A 17,344-nucleotide genomic window follows, 5' to 3' on the forward strand; every position below is an offset into this window, starting at 1 on the left:
TTACAAACTGAATTCAGCAATGTGTATAAAAACCTATCATGATTAACCAGGGCTTACCAAGCAATATAAGGATCATTTAAGACATGGAACTTTATTAATGTAATTTATCACATTTCAAAAGTTTTAAAATATTAATATATGCCCCCCCCAAAGCATCCAATCACATTTAACATCTATTCATGATTATAAGGGAACTTCCTTAAACTAATAAAGGGTATTTATCAAAAACATACCTCAAGCATAATATTTGATGGTGAAACATTACAAGCATTCTGTTTAAAGTCAGGAACAAGTATGTCAACGTTACTGCTTCCATTCAACTTAGTTCTAGAAGTCCTAATCAGTGAAATAAATGAGAAAAATAAATGAGGGATAGTGATTGAAATGGAAGAAAAAAAAATCATTTCCAAAGAATAGGATTGTCTGCACAGAACATACAAGAAAATCTACAAACTATTCCAACTAGTAAGAGAGTTCAACAAGTTGGTGTGACACTAGAGCAATATAAAATGTCCATGGCATTCCTGTACACTAACAACAACAAACTAGAAATATAATTTTTAAGAAGTGTTCCATTTATAATAGCAACCTAGTAATATGACTAATTTGAAAGATGTGAAAGACCTTTATAGAAAACATTATAATAGCAACATAAAGGAAAACCTAAATAAATGGGGAGACAGGGCTAAGTATCATAAAGATGACAGTCCTTTCCTAAATGAATCTGTGAATTCTATACAACTCCAATCAGGCTTTAACAAGCTGATCCTAAACTTTGAGTGACCTAGTAAAGGATCAAGAATGGCCTAAGACAACTTTGAAGAAAAACATATAAACTTTACCAGATATATTATATTTACTATAAAATTATAGAAAGTAAAAACAACATGGCATTGACAAAGGATAGAAAACTAGACAAATTAGCCAGAAAAAAAGAGTACAGAAACAGAACTTGCAAGTATAACTCAGCATAGACAAGATGACTGTTAGACAGTGCTGGGATAATATATTACTGCTTGAGGGTAAAGTTTAGCTCTCCACCTCTGTACACATACTCATTTCCAGAAAGATTAAAGACTCAAGTGTGAAGAACAAAACTTTAGAACTTTCAGAAGATAATTGAGAGGAATATTTTTATGACCTGAGGATAGAATGAATTTCTATGCAAGATCAAAAAAAGACAAACAATAAAAAGAAATATAAATAAATTTGACTGTTTTCAAATTTAAAACATCTGTAAAACAAAAGAAATAAAAAAACCAGTCCAGAGATACTTGGAGAGGGCATATGTCTGACAGATTCAGTGGCCAAAACAAATAAAGAGCTCCTACAAATCAAAAGGAAAAGTCAAATAACTATAAGAAAACTGGGAAGGATATAAAGAGTCATTTCAAAGAAATAGAAACCTGAATGGTCAATCAATCTGGATATGAAAAAATGTTCAAATTTTTTAGAAATCAATTAAATGCAAATTAAAACAATGAAAGACCTTTTGATGTCCATCAGATTGATGTGATTTCTGATAATACCAAGTGGTGGCAAGGACAAAGAATTCCCATATGATGCTGGCAAGAGTGGAAATGATACAAATACTTCAGGGAACAATTTGGCATTATGTGGTAAAATAGAAGTTGTGTATGTCCTAAAACCCAGCAATTCTACCTCTCAGTATACAAAAGAGAAACTTTTGTACATCATTGTTGGTAGAAATGGAAAATTGAAAACAACGTAAATGTTCTTCAATTGGAAAGCAGACAAATATATTGCATTATTGGGCTGACCCATATGCAATTGCTGCTATGTAACCCTTTTGATGTGGTTCAACGAATAAATTTGTAAAACTAAATGCTATATTGGAGCAAAAATGAGTGAACTAGATCAGCATGCTTCCACATGGATAAATCTCAAAAACAAAAATGAGTGAAAAACCAAAACTATAAAAGAATACATGCAGTATGATGACATTTAAATATTAAATCTATATAGTATTAGAAACAATAATGCATAATTGTTTATGGAGACAAGTAAAATTATCAAAACATAGATGGGAAGGATAACATCATCTAGAGAATGGAAACCCCCGGGAAAGGAGTGGTTGCTTCAACTACACATGCACACTTCATGAAATAAAAAGGTTTGAAGTACAAATGGCAAAAAAGATAATTTATTTATATTATATTCATTGATATAATAATTACATTAATATAATTATTTATTGATTTATCAATATAAAAACTTATTATTATTAAATCTTGGTGTTAGACAATGAGTCTTAGTTAAATTTTTCACTGCACTCTTCTTGAAGAATTTAACAATTTAACTCTGTTATTAAAAATAAGAAAGAAAAAAATACATATGTCCCCAGAAGGGAGGAATTTAGCAATAGATTCACAGACAAAGCCAGCCAGGGAACAAGCCTATTGTGATTCAATAAGACATCAAGGACAAGACTTTTGATTTGCAAGCTTGTCTCTGGAGAGGCAGCTCTTTTGTTTTGTGTCAGCTCCAGCCATTTTTGTACATGTTGTGTAGACAGATGTGCCTTTTAGGAGTTTTATGTTTAGAAACTGTACAGCTTGCTGAATATCTATATACATTAAATTTGTATTATGTCTATTAAAACCAGGTAGTTATTTGTGTTTAGTAAGAAAAGGCTGCCAAATAATCAAAGGATTAAATTCCATGTTGCTCTGTTAAGATACGAAGTTTTACGGCTGTGGGGTAGAGTTTCTGTGTACAAATTCGTATATAAACTCCAATTTCTTGTTTTCATAGTAGTCATTGAAGATGGGTCTGTTCTAACTTGTGTAAGTCAATAACTTTACACTCCAGATGGATTTTCTGTGTCATGAAATGTTTCGGTGAGATAATGTTTACTAACAAAAGAAAATCAGCCTCTTTAAGACAGTATCTATACATAACAAACCAAAAGGTTTCAAAAATTCAGAACTTTTGAAGATGGTAGAAAGATTTGTTGAGCACCATCTGCTTTTATGATATGTACTTACATGTAAGGGGTGAAAATGAACATGTAAGTATAAACTCATGCCCCCATTCTTTTGTCACTGCTGATGATTCAATTTCCCAGAATAAGAAGCGCAACTGGGAGAGTTTAGGTTCTGTGCCTGCTCTTTGACAGTAACCAGAGGAGGCGAATAGGACTCCAGTGATTCTTTTGCTTCAGTCGTGTGAGTTCAGAGCCTCTTGATTTATTGCCCCTACTAACAGTGGTGACTCCCCCAAAGGAAATCGTGGTGCTGTTGGGACAAGGAAATGGACCCTGGGTAGCCAAAGTGACAAATGTCTCCTGAACCATCCTAGTGCCTCACTTTTTTGGGGTGGGGGGCAATTCTATTCACACACCATACAAACCATCTAAAGTATACAATCAGGGACTCACAGTATCATCACATAGTTGTGCATATATCACCATGATCAATTTTAGAACATTTTCATCACTCCAAAAAAAAAAAAAAAAAAGAATAAAAAATAAAACCCAAATTCTCCCATTCAGCCCTAATAATTATCTTCACAATAATGTACTACCATCACCTCTATCCATTTCCAAAATTTAAGTTCAACCTAGTTAAACATTCTGCACATATTAAGCAACTGCTCACCATTCTTTAGCCTCATTCTATATCCTGGTAACCTATATTCTAGATTCTATGTCTGTGACTTTACATATGATAGTGAGTTCATAGTTCATATCAGTGAGATCATACAATATTTGTCCTTTTGTGTCTGGCTTATTTCAGTCAACATAATGTCCTCAAGGTTCATCCTGTTGTTATGTGCTTCAGGACTTCATTCCTTCTTACTGTTGAGTAATATTCCATTGTATGTATATACCACATTTTGTTTATCCATTCATTGGTTGATGGACACTTGGGTTGTTTCCATCTTTTGGCAATTGTGAATAATGCCTCTGTGAACATTGGTGTGCAAATGTCTATTTGCATCCCTGCTTTCAGACCTTCTGGGTATATCCTAGTGCCTTACTTTCCTCTCAATTTATATTTTATTTACCAGGTGATCCATTCACTGTTAATCCAAAGAGCAGATAGTGACAGAAAAGTAAACAATTTTATGCAGAAGACTCATAAATCTCCAGGACTAGAAAAAGAGATGTTATTAGTTGAAAAATTTTACTGCACCATTTTCCACTAATTTCTTAGAAATTTCTATGTATATCATATCAATTCTAAACTTGTTCTTACTAGCAACCCTAGTATAAAAGCCTTTCTCTCCTTGCATTTGTGTATCAGTCCCAAAGAGGACCGTGCCTGCTTGAGTCACGTGTCCATTCCTAGACCGATCAGTGCACCAGGCATATAATGACTCAGCCTAGGTCACGTGACCTTCCCCAGGGCCAGGGAGGGCTGGGCAGTATGACTGGAGCCCCTCCCAGGCTTTATGGAGTTGGGAAAGAGCACCTCAAGGGAAACAGGGTGCTGTCACCAAAAGAAAGGGTTAGGCAAATGTGCTGGACAGGCAAAGCAACCACTATGCTGCATTTTCCAATCCGTTACACTATGCTACATTTTCCAAGATACCTAGTTGCATTTTAGATCAAAGTTTCACCCAGGCCTGAACAAGTCATACACCCAACCACTGCCAAAGTGTTGAGTGCATAGTATGGAGAAACAAATGACCCAGCAGGAACATGACAATTCTGACAACACCATTTTTGTGTCAAAGAGAAATTATGAAAAGAACTGAGTTGGACCTGGAAGCTGATGCCACAGAATAGATTTCTAGAAATGGGATGAGTAGGTCAAAGTATGTTCATATTAAATATTGATACGTTTTGCCCAACCGTACTACAAAAGGAGGTTCCAATGTACAGTCCCACCAACAGAGCGTTAAGTTGCTTTTCCCCCAGCTTGATTTTTAGAACTACTCTCTGCCAGTCTAATAGTCTAGACAATACTTCTAGACAATACAATAGAGGTTAGCTTGTGTTTCTTAATTATGAGAGGAGATAGGCTTTCTTTTTCATATTTCTTAACTGAGGATAGATGCCTTCTTTTGTATATGTAATGATATAGGCTATGATAATTTTTATCAGGCTTAATATTTTTTTAAGTACAGCAGTTGTAGGTTTATAGAAAAATAATGACAAAAGTACAAAATCCCCATATACCCCCCCACACACACACACCCGGTTTTCCCTATTATTTACATTTTGCAATAGTGTGATGCTTTTGTTACAATTGATGTAGCAATATTAATATGATTATACTATTAGCTCTAGTCTATAGTTTACATTAGGGTTCACTCCTTGTATTCTACACTTTCTTTGTTTTGTGGGTTTTTTTTTTTTTTTTCCTGGTAACTTATATATAACCTAAAATTTCGCATTTTATTCACTTTCAAATATATTAAAATTTACTACTGTACTGGGTGAGTTACCCCCAAAGAAAAAAAAAGAATATCAAAATTATTTTCTTAAAGTGCAGGTAGTTAAGTGCATTTATCCAGTATAGAGAATAACGTATGGATTTTTTGAGCAATTCCATCAAGGTAGATGGTAGTTTCATTTCAGGAGGTAAAATAAAGTAAATAGATTGAAAGTATTGAAATAAATGAAAAACTAAAAGGACTGAGCATTCAAATACAGTTCCATGGTGGAGAAAATGTCCGTTTGAAAAAGAAGCGAAATTTCAATGAGACAGACTGCGCTCCTAAACTTGTTTGCTTTGTGAAGCGCTGTGAGAGAATCTGGGCCACACGTGCCTGAGGCTGCTGAGTGGTACTGTCCTCCCGCAGACAACCAGCACAAACAAAACTGCACCTGTGGCCCCAAAACCAAAGGCAGGAGGAAGCTCTTGACTAGAATCTTTAAAACCTAGTTAAGAATGGTCTGAAATCACTGCCCTCCCCCCTACATGGGATCTGACACCCAGGAGTGTAAGGCTCCCTGGCAACGTAGAATATGACTCCCGGGGAGGAATCTAGACCCAGCATCATGGGATGGAGAACATCTTCTTGACCAAAAGGGGGATGTGAAAGGAAATGAAATAAGCTTCAGTGGCTGAGAGATTCCAAAAGGAGCTGAGAGGTCACTGGTGGGCACTCTTAGGCACAATATAGATAACCCTTTTTAGGTTCTAATTAATTGGAATAGCTAGAAGTAAATACATGAAACTATCAAACTACAACCCAGAACCCTTGAATCTTGAAGACGATTGTATAAAAATGTAGCTTATGAGGGGTGACATTGTGATTGGGAAAGCCATGTGGATCACACTCCCGTTTGTCCAGTGTATGGATGGATGTGTAGAAAAATGGGGGAAGAAAAAAAAAGGGCACCCAGTGTTCTTTTTTACTTTAATTGTTCTTTTTCACTTTAATTTTTATTCTTATTTGTGTGTGTGTGGTAATGAAAATGTTCAAAAATTAATTTTGGTGATGAATGCACAACTATATAATGGTACCATGAACAATTGATTGTATGCTTTGTATGACTGCATGGCATGTGAATATATCTCAATAAAATTGAATTAAAAAAATAAAATAAAAATACACACACACACACACACACACACACACACACAAAGAATGGTCTGAGACACAAAAGCAAGACATGGCTAAGATTTCTAAAAAGCCTAAAGTATACAATTTTAAAATGAGGGGCTGTACATGTGATTCACCTACTAGATTTAAATACAAACTCTGTTTGTAACTAAGAGTAGCTACACATGAAGATATAATCAGTCATTTGAGGCTTTTGATGTGTAGCAACAAGCACAGACAAAATGAAAGAATGTAATTTATATATTCTTATGAAATTGTCACTAGGGTTGTATTTAAATCTATATCCATATCCTAAAAGTAGTGAAGAGTTGAGATATAATCTAGGTCAAAACTCATTTTATCACATCATCATCTGATGGTATCAAGCTAAAGTGACTTAAGGTCCAAATTATGCCACTTGATTAGGCTCTCATTTCTCTAATATACTGTGTACTCACTGACTCATTCAAATATTAGTAAGGAAACATGAGAAAATCTTTGTGACCTTGCATTGGGTAAAGGCTTAGATACATCGAAAGCACAATTCAAAGAGAACACCTTAAAAAAATAGAGCTTCCTTAAAATTAAAATTTCTGCTCTTCAAAAGACATTGTTAAAAGAATGAAAAGATAACACACAGATTGGGAGGAAACCTTTGCAAAGCTTATATCTGATAAAGAACTTGGACTCAGAATGTAGAGAGAACTCTCAAAATTCAACAATAAGAAAACAAGCCACCCAATTTATAAGAATGGACAAAAGATTTGAACAGCCACTTCACCAAAGGGGATATGTGGATGGCAAATGAGAGCATGAAAAGATGTCCCACATCATCAGTTACCAGGGAACTGCAAGTTAAAACTATAATGAGATACTACCACACATCTATTAGAATGGTTAAAAGTGAAAGCATTGACCATATCAACTGATGGTGACGATATGGAGAAACTGGAACTCCTCATTCACTGCTGATGGTACAGCTATTTTGGAAAAGACTTAACAATTTTTTTTTTTAATGCTAAACATGCATCTACCATGTGAGGAGCCACTCTACTCCTAGGAATTTACCCGAGTAAAGGAATGATGGGTCCATATAAAAACTTATACACAAATGTTCATAGGAGCTTTATTTGAAAAAGCCAAAAACTAGAAACCACACGAATGTGCATCAACAGGTGAAAGGACAAACAACTTGGGGTATATCCATACAATGGAATATATTAGGCAATCAAAAAATAAAGAATTATCAATACACACAATATAGATGAATCTCAAGATAATTATACTGAATAAAAGAAGCCAGACAGAAAGGAATACATACTATATAATGCCATTTATATAAAAATCTAGAAAATACAAACTAATGTGTAGTGACAGAGAAGAATTCAGTAGCTTTTTGGGGGGGGGAGAAATGAGGAGCTAGAAGGTGGGATTACAAAGAGGTATGAAGAAGTGATGAATATTTTCATTATCTTGACATGGGGGTGGTTTCATAGGTGCATGCGTGTCAAAACATATCAAACTGTACATTCAAATATGGATGGTTTACTGTATGTCACTATATCTTTTAAATATAAAATTAATGAATATAAAAATCATATCTTAAATTAATATATATATTAATTCAGTACTTACCATGTGCTAGGCACAATTCTTGATGCAGGAAATTCACTAATGGCAATCAAAGTCCCTACCCTTATGGAACTTTCCTTTTAGCAGGAACACCCACTTCCCCCACCCCAAGTAAATAATATAGCTATAGGCCACTAAATGTTTTTCTTGGGGCCTTTTCTCTTTCTTACTGAAAAAGAAACAATGAAGAGCGAAGCAAATGAAATTAGTAAAATTCAATGTTAAACTAAAATGAGATACTCAAATTTTCCATAATATCAGAAAGAGATGGACATTTTAATTGTCACAATAATCAAATAAAAACTATTATCCAAAGGTTAGGTACTCCCTGTTTAAAAAAAAAATGTATTTATCTAAAAGTTACTTCTAAATAACTCCCAGTCTAAAGAGGAAATAAAAATTGCAATGACACAAAAATAAGAACATCCTCGGGGACTCAGAATTAGAAAGGTACAATAGAAATGAACTAAGCTTTCAACTCAAGAAGTTAGAAAAAGAACAACAAAATAAATTCAAGGAAAGTTAAAGGAAAAAGACCATAAAATAAAGGCAGAAAATAATAAAATGAGGGAAAAAAAGTTGAGTTGATCTACAAGGCCAAAAGTTGATTCTTTGAATGAGCAAAAAAAAAACAACAACAACAACAATAACAACAAAAAACCAGACAAATCTGTGCCAAGTCTAATCAAGAAAAAAGTTGAGAGATAACTTGTAAAAAGACATTCAATTCAGACAGACCTTGCCTTGAAACCCAGTTTGTGCTGAGCAGGTTACTTAACCTCTTTAAGTTTAAATTGCTTGATTATAAAATGGGGAAACAATACCATGCTTATTCGATGGGGTCATTGGGAGGATTAAATTAGATCATATGTAAGGTATTAGAACAAGTCCTGATATATGATACACATGTAATAAACAGTATCATTATCAGTAGGACTAATTATCCCTGGTACCTGGCACAGATTAAGGATTCAATGAATGCTAGTTCCTTTTCTCCTTAACAGAGGCCCTTGTTGCCACATATATCAAATCATCTTCCAGGCTCATGTCTTATCTCTAATTTATATTCTACAGCTAAATCAGTTCAGGCCAGAGGAAATGCACTGAGACACCTCCTCAAAGATGCAATTTGGGGGAAGAATGCCGAAAGCATCAATATAGTGTCTAAAAATAGTTTTGAGCTGAGATCACACACTCCATGAACAGAAGAGAACTGTACGACTTGGTGAGGTTGGCTTTCTGGCATTTTCACCGAACACAATTCTCCGTTCTGTGATATACGAAGTCATAGGGATCCATGGAACTATATCCTCCAACTAGGGCTAGAAAGGGCATTCCTGGCATCAGACTAAGTATCCTTAAGTCCCTGCACTAAAAAAGTAGGAACCCAGTGGGCTTTCTGAGGATTGTCTGTTTGGAGCTCCTCTGAGCTCTTAGGGAGCTGTGGGACATGCAACTGAGCCATGAGCTTGTTAAAGCGGTCCCCTGGGGGAAAGGAAAAGGTAGGAGGATTTGGGCCAGTGGGGACTAGGCTGACAAGTCAAACTGAGGCCTGGATATTCCAATGAAGTAAGTAGGAGGAGGTGCTGGGTCCAGATTGCGATCACAAGAGGAGGAGCTGCTGTCAGCGATGCCGAGCTACAAGGCTTGCAGTGAGAGAATTCTAGGACACCAAAGTCCAGAGCTGAGCCAGGGAAGAGCTACCGTCCAATGCCAAAACGTAGAGAAGAACTCCAAGAGAGCCCTGTCAAATCATGTGGAAAGAGCTTAGAATCAGAAGTGGGTTGAGGTGAAGCGTGTGTTTAAGGACACATGGGACATACTGCACAGCCAGTAGCATTTCATTACATCTTCTTGATTGCTTGAGGATGCAGGACCTGCCTTTTTTGCGGCCCTATTGTTGTCATGAATTAATTCCTAATTCGTCTAACATCTTAGCCTTCATTTCTCCTTCAACCCATTCCTTAGAATGTATCTCAGGAATAAGATCTATAGCCATTTTGGTGGTGATGGGCCAGGCCTTGGCTGGGTAGCTCTGGGGGACAAGGCCAGGAATTTTCTATAGCCCTGAAGCTGGGCAATTACTCAACATACAAAAAGAGTTAGAAATTAATTTTATTCCTCATTCCACTGTAATATATATGAGGCCATCAGTTCAGGCTAAATGTTACCACCAGACATTGCAAAATGAGAAGATGAGTTGGTTTCTAAGGTTTCTCGAGTGACTTGTGTCCAACTAGCACACCAGATAGGAATCTCAGAAGGGGGTGGGTGTGGGTAGTGGACTAAACAGACACTGCTGCTAAATAATAGAGTCCCAGCAACATGCCTTCCAGGCAGGGCTCTGAAACTCTCTCTGACCCACGCCTTGTCGTTTCATCAGCAGGGATGGCATAACTGGCTCAAAGCAGGCCTGAGATCTTGAATCTCCAATGGTTTAGTGGGGAGACAGTCCCAGCCTTCCCTCCGGGTTGCAGATTTGCTGCATTATCTTCTCCAGACTCTGGAGAAGACTCACTGGCTCATGCCGGAATCCCAGTTGTTCCAGAGAAGTTTTAGGGAGGCCTTGACTGATCTCTAATTAGGCTCCAGGGCAGTCTGTCGCCTAAAAGGCACTTTGAGCAAAGAGCTGATTTTGCAGGCAGGCTGTAAATGCCAGGCCCGCTGCAGAAGTTAGAAGAAAGCGCTAAGGGCTTCTGAAGCCCCAGGGTGAGAGTGGGGGCTGCATTGCCTCACTGAAGACCCAGAGGGGCCAACAGGAAGGAGATATCATGGCTATAAAATGGCCTGGTGCTGGTGGTCCACTGCATTTATTCTGGGGTCACAACCATCTATCTGTTTTGTGAATCATCAGGTGAACGGGTGGCTCTACTAGATCAAAATGCAAACTTGCAGATGAGTTGGCACTCCGAGTTTTGCTACTGCCATGCTGAAGGCCAAGAGTAAGCTTTACCTCCCTCGGAGCTCTGGCACAGGAGTGGGTAGAAACCTCATTCTCAGTTTCCCATCGCCCAGTTGAGAAATGTGAAATCCTTCTCCAGACTCCAGTTAAGCTGGGAGAACAAGAGAGAAATGAGCACAGAGACGAGAATGTAAGTGTTTGCTGAATGTCTCCTTTCTCCTCTCCTGTCTGCCCCGAAATCACTGATCAAATTGAAGCTCACATTCTCTCTCATCTGGGCAGCTGCAGCCACTTCCTAATTTGTTTCTGTCCATCCAATCTGTCCCCATCATGCCTTCCTTCAGACTGGCTCTGATCTCTGTCTAAAATCTGTCACTGCCCTCCAGGAACTGTGTTTCCAGGTTCAGCTCCTGACCTGTCCCACCGCACGTCTTCCTGGCATTCCCCCACTTTAGATTATGTGATCCAGGAGAGCAAGGCTACCTCTTACTTTGGATTTGCTCCAGCAACTCTCAAAATGCACAGCACACAGCACGTGGCCCACAGAAGCTTGTTGAGTCTATTTCTTTTGTCCCCTGGGATAGTGTGTCTGGCGCCGGCTCCCCATGGAATTAACAAAAGGAATTAACACAAGGAAAGGAAGCCCTTTTCAATTTGACTTTGGAGGCCTAGAATTTTTTTTTTTTTTTTTAAGTATCTTTTTGGTTTCGAGAATATGCAGTTGCTTGGGAGAATTCAATGGGCCAAAGAAATGGACAGTTCCCAAATGTAGGCCAGAGGGAGACAACTTATTTTACCACTAAGTGGAAAATGTGCCAACTTTATTTTCTTGGTGAGTGAAAATCTGTCTCTCTAAAAAAAAATCTCATGTTTTTCTGAAACTGTCTTCTCTGACAGGATGGTGATGTGCCACTGAGCTAGGGGGTATTGTTAACTATAACAATAGTTTCCACAAAGAAAAAAATCACAAAAATTTACAGATCAGGAAATGCTTAACTGTTTCTGAAAAATGTTTATCAGGAAATGTTATTCCAGGGACAAAACATTTCCTGTCAGATGATCAGGCATTGGAGAAAATCATGTGGTGCCAGATATGGGGGTCTTACAAAAAAGAATTTTTATGTTGGGATATATTTACTTGAAAAAAAAGAGCCATTTATCATTAATGTGAAATAAATGGGAGTCACCCAGAATCATACTTTTAAAAAGTTTATTATTCAAAGAAAAATGTAAATCTTATAGAAAAATACAAGAAATTAAGTAGAAATCAGCCAATATCTCACCACTCAGAGATGACTACTCTTAGCATTTAAGTGAAAATAAACTTCCAGGCAGGTGTCATAAATATACCCACTGGTGTTCAATTTTACATAAATTGATGTGCATTATATGTGCTATATCAGCAACACAGCCTGGCTCTCTCTCCTTGTCAGTAAGTCTTGATCTACAATATCAGTGTTCGTGACTATGCATATATATCACATACATCCTTTGAAATGTTCCTACTTCAATAGCAGCTTGCCACACATCAGTTCCTCGTGTGAAAATGTAAAAAAGGCGGTAAGGGAAGGAGGGAGCAAAATGGGACTCTACTTTCAGCTGGGTAGTGGTTGTGGTGGGGTCTTTCATAGAAGCTTCTAGCAGACTTCCTCCTAAGTGGCTACGGGGAGAGCCAATCACATGCTCACTCCTGACCAGATACTGACAAAGGAGAAGGGGCTGATCTGACTGACTCAGACGAGTCAGGATTTCTTCTCTGTGGCTGACTGTATTGCTACCTAAGCAAAATCAAGTTCCTTTAGCAAGAAAGGGGGGAAGTAAATTTAAATCCATGCATTCATAATGAAACCAACAATGGCCAAAAATGGGACCCAAAATACTTAAGTTGCTGGAGAACCAATCCATTGTTTCGGAAACTGGCAAATAAAATGCTGCTTTTCCTACATCACTGGAAAATCTCATCATTGATGAAGGATGTTTCTCTTTATAGAAGTATTCCAACTAATAAATGAAGAAGGAATGATAGAATTAGTATCACCATTTATAAAATCTAATGAATTAATGGATCTAGGCATTGAGTTCCAACTACCAACACCACAGAGAGAAACAATTCAACATTCTATGCCTCCTGATGGAAGGGCACACCTCCACCAAAAGAAATAGAAGTTGAATCTAATCAAGACTCCAGATTCAAATATCAATTTATCCAGACTTTGGAATATCTACCAGAGAAATAACCTGATCCCTTCAACAAATAAATTGCAAGTAAAAAAGAAAAGGAAGTTGGAGAGGGAATCTATGGATTGAGAGACTTAAAAGACATTATCAACCAATTACAATGTGTAGACTTTCTGTGAATCCCAAGGGTTTTAGTTTCCTAGGCTGTCCAAGGCAAATGCCATGAAATGGGTCAGGTTAGACAATGGGAATCTATTCGCTCTTGGTTTGAGGCTGGGAATATCCAATCAAGGCATCATCAAGGGATGCTTTCTCCTTGAAGACTATGGTGATCTGGGGCTGGCTTCTGGCAATCCTTGGTCTTTAGTTTGTCACATGGCAAGGCATATGGCGGCACTTCCTGGTCTCTCCCTTCTCTTCCGGGTCCTGTTGATGTCCAGCCTCTTGCTCCCTGTGGCTTTCTCTCTGCCTCAATTTCATTCCCCTTCTAAAGGACTCCAGTAATAGGATTCAGACCCATCTTCCATGTGGGCTGCACCTTAACTGAAGTAGCCTCATCAAAAGGTCCTGCTTACAATGGGTTCAAGTCCACAAGATGGATTAACTTTAAGAACATGTTTTTCTGGGGTACATACAATTCCAAACCATCACATGAAGTCAACCAAACTGTTAAAAAAATTATGGCACTTACGAAGTAATTGAAAATTTGAACTCTGACAGGATGTCTCCTGATCAAGTAAGGAATTATTGCTAGTTTCTTTAGGTATGACAATAGTATTTTGATTATTTTTAAAATAAAAGGCCTCATCTTTTAGAGATTATCCATTAAATTATTTACAGATGAAATGATAAGATGCTTCAATATCTTAATATGATGATGGAGAGAGTAGAAATATTGATAAAACAAGATTGGCCGAAGCTGACAGCCTGCAGGGCTTGGCGGCTGTGCTCTTGGGGTGGAGAGGCGGTGCCACAGGTGCCTGAGCCTCCCGGCTGGGCAGTGGGTATATGGCCCGGTGTCTGGGACCCCATTTGGGACAGGCGAGAACCACTGTCTGTCATCAACCTGTGGAAAAGGAACCTGGAATCTGGAGAAGAAGAACTGGCGTCCAGACTGGACCACTGCAAAGCCAAGGCCACATGACACATCGACCTCATCAGGCACTCCCAGTACCATGCGGATGGTTCCCTGGAGATGGACCGGACTCTGACCCTGCTGGGCTGTGAACAAGCTGAACTAACTGGTCTCCAACTCACAAGCTTGGGGTTGAAGTTCGACAAAATTGTGGATTCCTCCATGACCTGAGCAATAGAAACAGCACACATAATCCGCAAACACCTGCCAGGAGTCTGCAGAGTCAGCACAGACCAGCTCAGGAAATGTGCTGCCATCAAACCAGACCTGCCTGTATCCCACTGGAAGCCAGAAGCTATGCAGTATTATGAATATGGAGCCTGAATTGAGGATGCATTCTGGAACTACATCCACCAGGCAGATGCCAAGCAGGAGGAGGACAGTTACGAGATCTTCATCTGTCATGCCAACGTCATCCGTTACATCGTGTGCAGGGCCTTGAAGCTCCCCACCGAAGGCTGGTTCCGCCTCTCCCTCAACAACAGCAACAGCATGCACCTTGTCATCTGGCCAAGTGGCCCCGTGGCCCTGAGGACCCTCAGGGACATGGGGTTCATGCCCCTTGATGAGATCACCTGATCCTGAGGACACAATTCTGGGCCTCGAGTCACCAGACTCACCTCTTTTTAGCTCCGAAGTCTGGCTCTGTTCCACATGTCACTGAGGACCCTGGATCTCCTTCCTTCTATGTCCTGGCACAGGCCACATTTTGGTGACTTTTTATTTCCCAAGAAGCTGGTGGGAAAGTAGAAACCTCTAAGTTGCTGCATTTCTGGAAACATTAAACTCTGATAACTGATTCTGCAAGGTTTTCAACCTTACTCGGATCTAATTGGATGACGCTGTGGGGTATAAAGTCAACTCTTTCTCTAAGAGAAGTTGGGCCCATCCCAGAACGGTGGCCTGCCCAATGCAGGTTATCTCTGGGATGACCACATGCAGACCCTAACACCCCTGCCCCAGGCCTCTCCCATCTACACAGCCTCCACACGTGCCCCCATAGTGGGCCCTGGATGCCAGGGGAATGCTCAGAATAGTGCACGTGTGGAATGGTGGTGGCCGGGTTTGTTCACAACTCATTTCACTTCATTCATTCTTTTCATGAAGTCCTTCTGTCAAAGATTTTCCTCATGTGGGATCTTGCTTTGAAACCCACTGTCTCACACCAAGGCTAGAGGGCCCTGAAGCTGTTGGAATGGGAACTGACCTGTCTCCTCAGTATTTTTAAGGTATGAGAACTTACGATTTACCCATGAGTCCTTCCAGAGGCAAAGGACAGGTGCCGTGGGGGTGGGGGTGGGGAGAGGAGGGCCCCTCACACCCAGGATTTGCCAGCCAAATTTTAACACTGCCTTAGTGACAGAAAAATCATGTTTAATAAAAGGCATTTTAAAATCCCAGAGTGAAGACTCAATTGTAGTTTGCCTCTGGTGATTGCTAATCTTTTATGTGTATGGATTAAAGTATTTAGACACATCTATCCCAAATATTGTTAACTTAGGAAATACAATATAATTTCTATGAAGTAGTCATAAACATTGTCTGCAACCAGTGCAACCAATTCGAATATTTGATCCATTTGTCAACTTTGGAAATAATTACATAATAACATTTTATTTTCCTGTTTTTTGTTTTGAGTAACTGCTGCTAATTGTGTTTTATTTTATTTTTTTATTAAATTCAGTTTTATTGAAATACATTCACACACCATACAATCATCCATGGTATATAATCCACTGTCCACAGTATGATAACAGAGTTATGCGTTCATCACCACAATCTATCTCTGAACATTTTCCTTACATCAGAAAGAACCAGAACAAGAATAAAAAATAAAAGTGAAAAAAAGAACACCCAAATCATCCCCCCATCCCACCCCATTTGTCCTTTAGTTTTTATCCCCATTCCTCCACTCATCCATACACTAGATAAAGGGGGTGTGATCCACAAGGTCTTCACAATCACACTGCCACCCCTTGTAATCTACATTATTATACAATTGTCTTCAGGAGTCCAGACTGCTGGGTTGGAGTTTGGTAGTTTCAGGTATTTACTTCTAGCTATTTCAATACATTAAAACCTAAGAGGTGTTATCTATATAGTGCATAAGAATGTCCACCAGAGTGACCTCTCGACTCCATTTGGAATCTCTCAGCCACTGAAACTATTTAGTCTCATTTTGCATCCCCCTTTTGGTCAAGAAGATACTCTCAGTCCCACGACGTCGGGTCTGCATTCATCCCCGGGAGTCATACTCTGCATTGCCAGGGAGATTTACACCCCTGGGAGTCGGGTCCCACGTAGGGGGGAGGGCAGCGAGTTCACCTGTCGAGATGGCTCAGTTAGAGAGAGAGAGGGCCACATCTGAGCAACAAAGAGGTACTCAGGGGGAGACAATTGTGAGTGTTTTAGCTCCTTTAAGTCTTGCCCAGCAGAGATGTGGCTGGAAATACCTAAGTGAGTTCCTGATCCAGGACAGTGAGCTTCATGAACAGTTATCTAGAAGCAAAAAAAGCACAGCAACCAGGTACCAGTCTAGAAATAAAGTGTGACAGGCCAGGGATTGTGCTAATTTCTAAAAACACAAATAAAAGGCAGCACTTACCAGACCTGAGACGTATCAAGGACTTTAAAAAAAAATGGTCCTAAATATGCTCAAGGAGCTAAAGGAAATTGGAAAAACAATAGATGAACACAAAGAAAATATTATTAGAGATGGAAACTATGAAAAAGAACAAAACAGAACTGAAGACCACAGTAACAAATTTAAAATTCCTTAGAGGGTTTGAATAGCAGATTGGAGCTGGCAGAAAAAGAGTCAGCAAATGTGAAGATAAGACAATTGAAGTCATCCAGTCTGAGGAGGAGAAAGAAGAATGAGGAAAAGTGAACAGAGCCTGAGGAAGCTGTGGGACACCATCAAGCACACCAATATATGCATTGTGGGAGTCCCAGAAGGAGAAGAGAGAAAGGGACAG

General features: G+C 38.9%; 1 pseudogene; it reads left to right on the forward strand.

The window, feature by feature from the left end:
• Positions 1–14,108: 14,108 nt before the first annotated feature.
• On the forward strand, positions 14,109–14,961 carry LOC119506917 (annotated as a pseudogene).
• Positions 14,962–17,344: the final 2,383 nt, after the last annotated feature.

The sequence above is a fragment of the Choloepus didactylus genome, chromosome 12, assembly GCF_015220235.1.
Source record: "Choloepus didactylus isolate mChoDid1 chromosome 12, mChoDid1.pri, whole genome shotgun sequence".
NCBI lineage: Eukaryota > Metazoa > Chordata > Mammalia > Pilosa > Megalonychidae > Choloepus > Choloepus didactylus.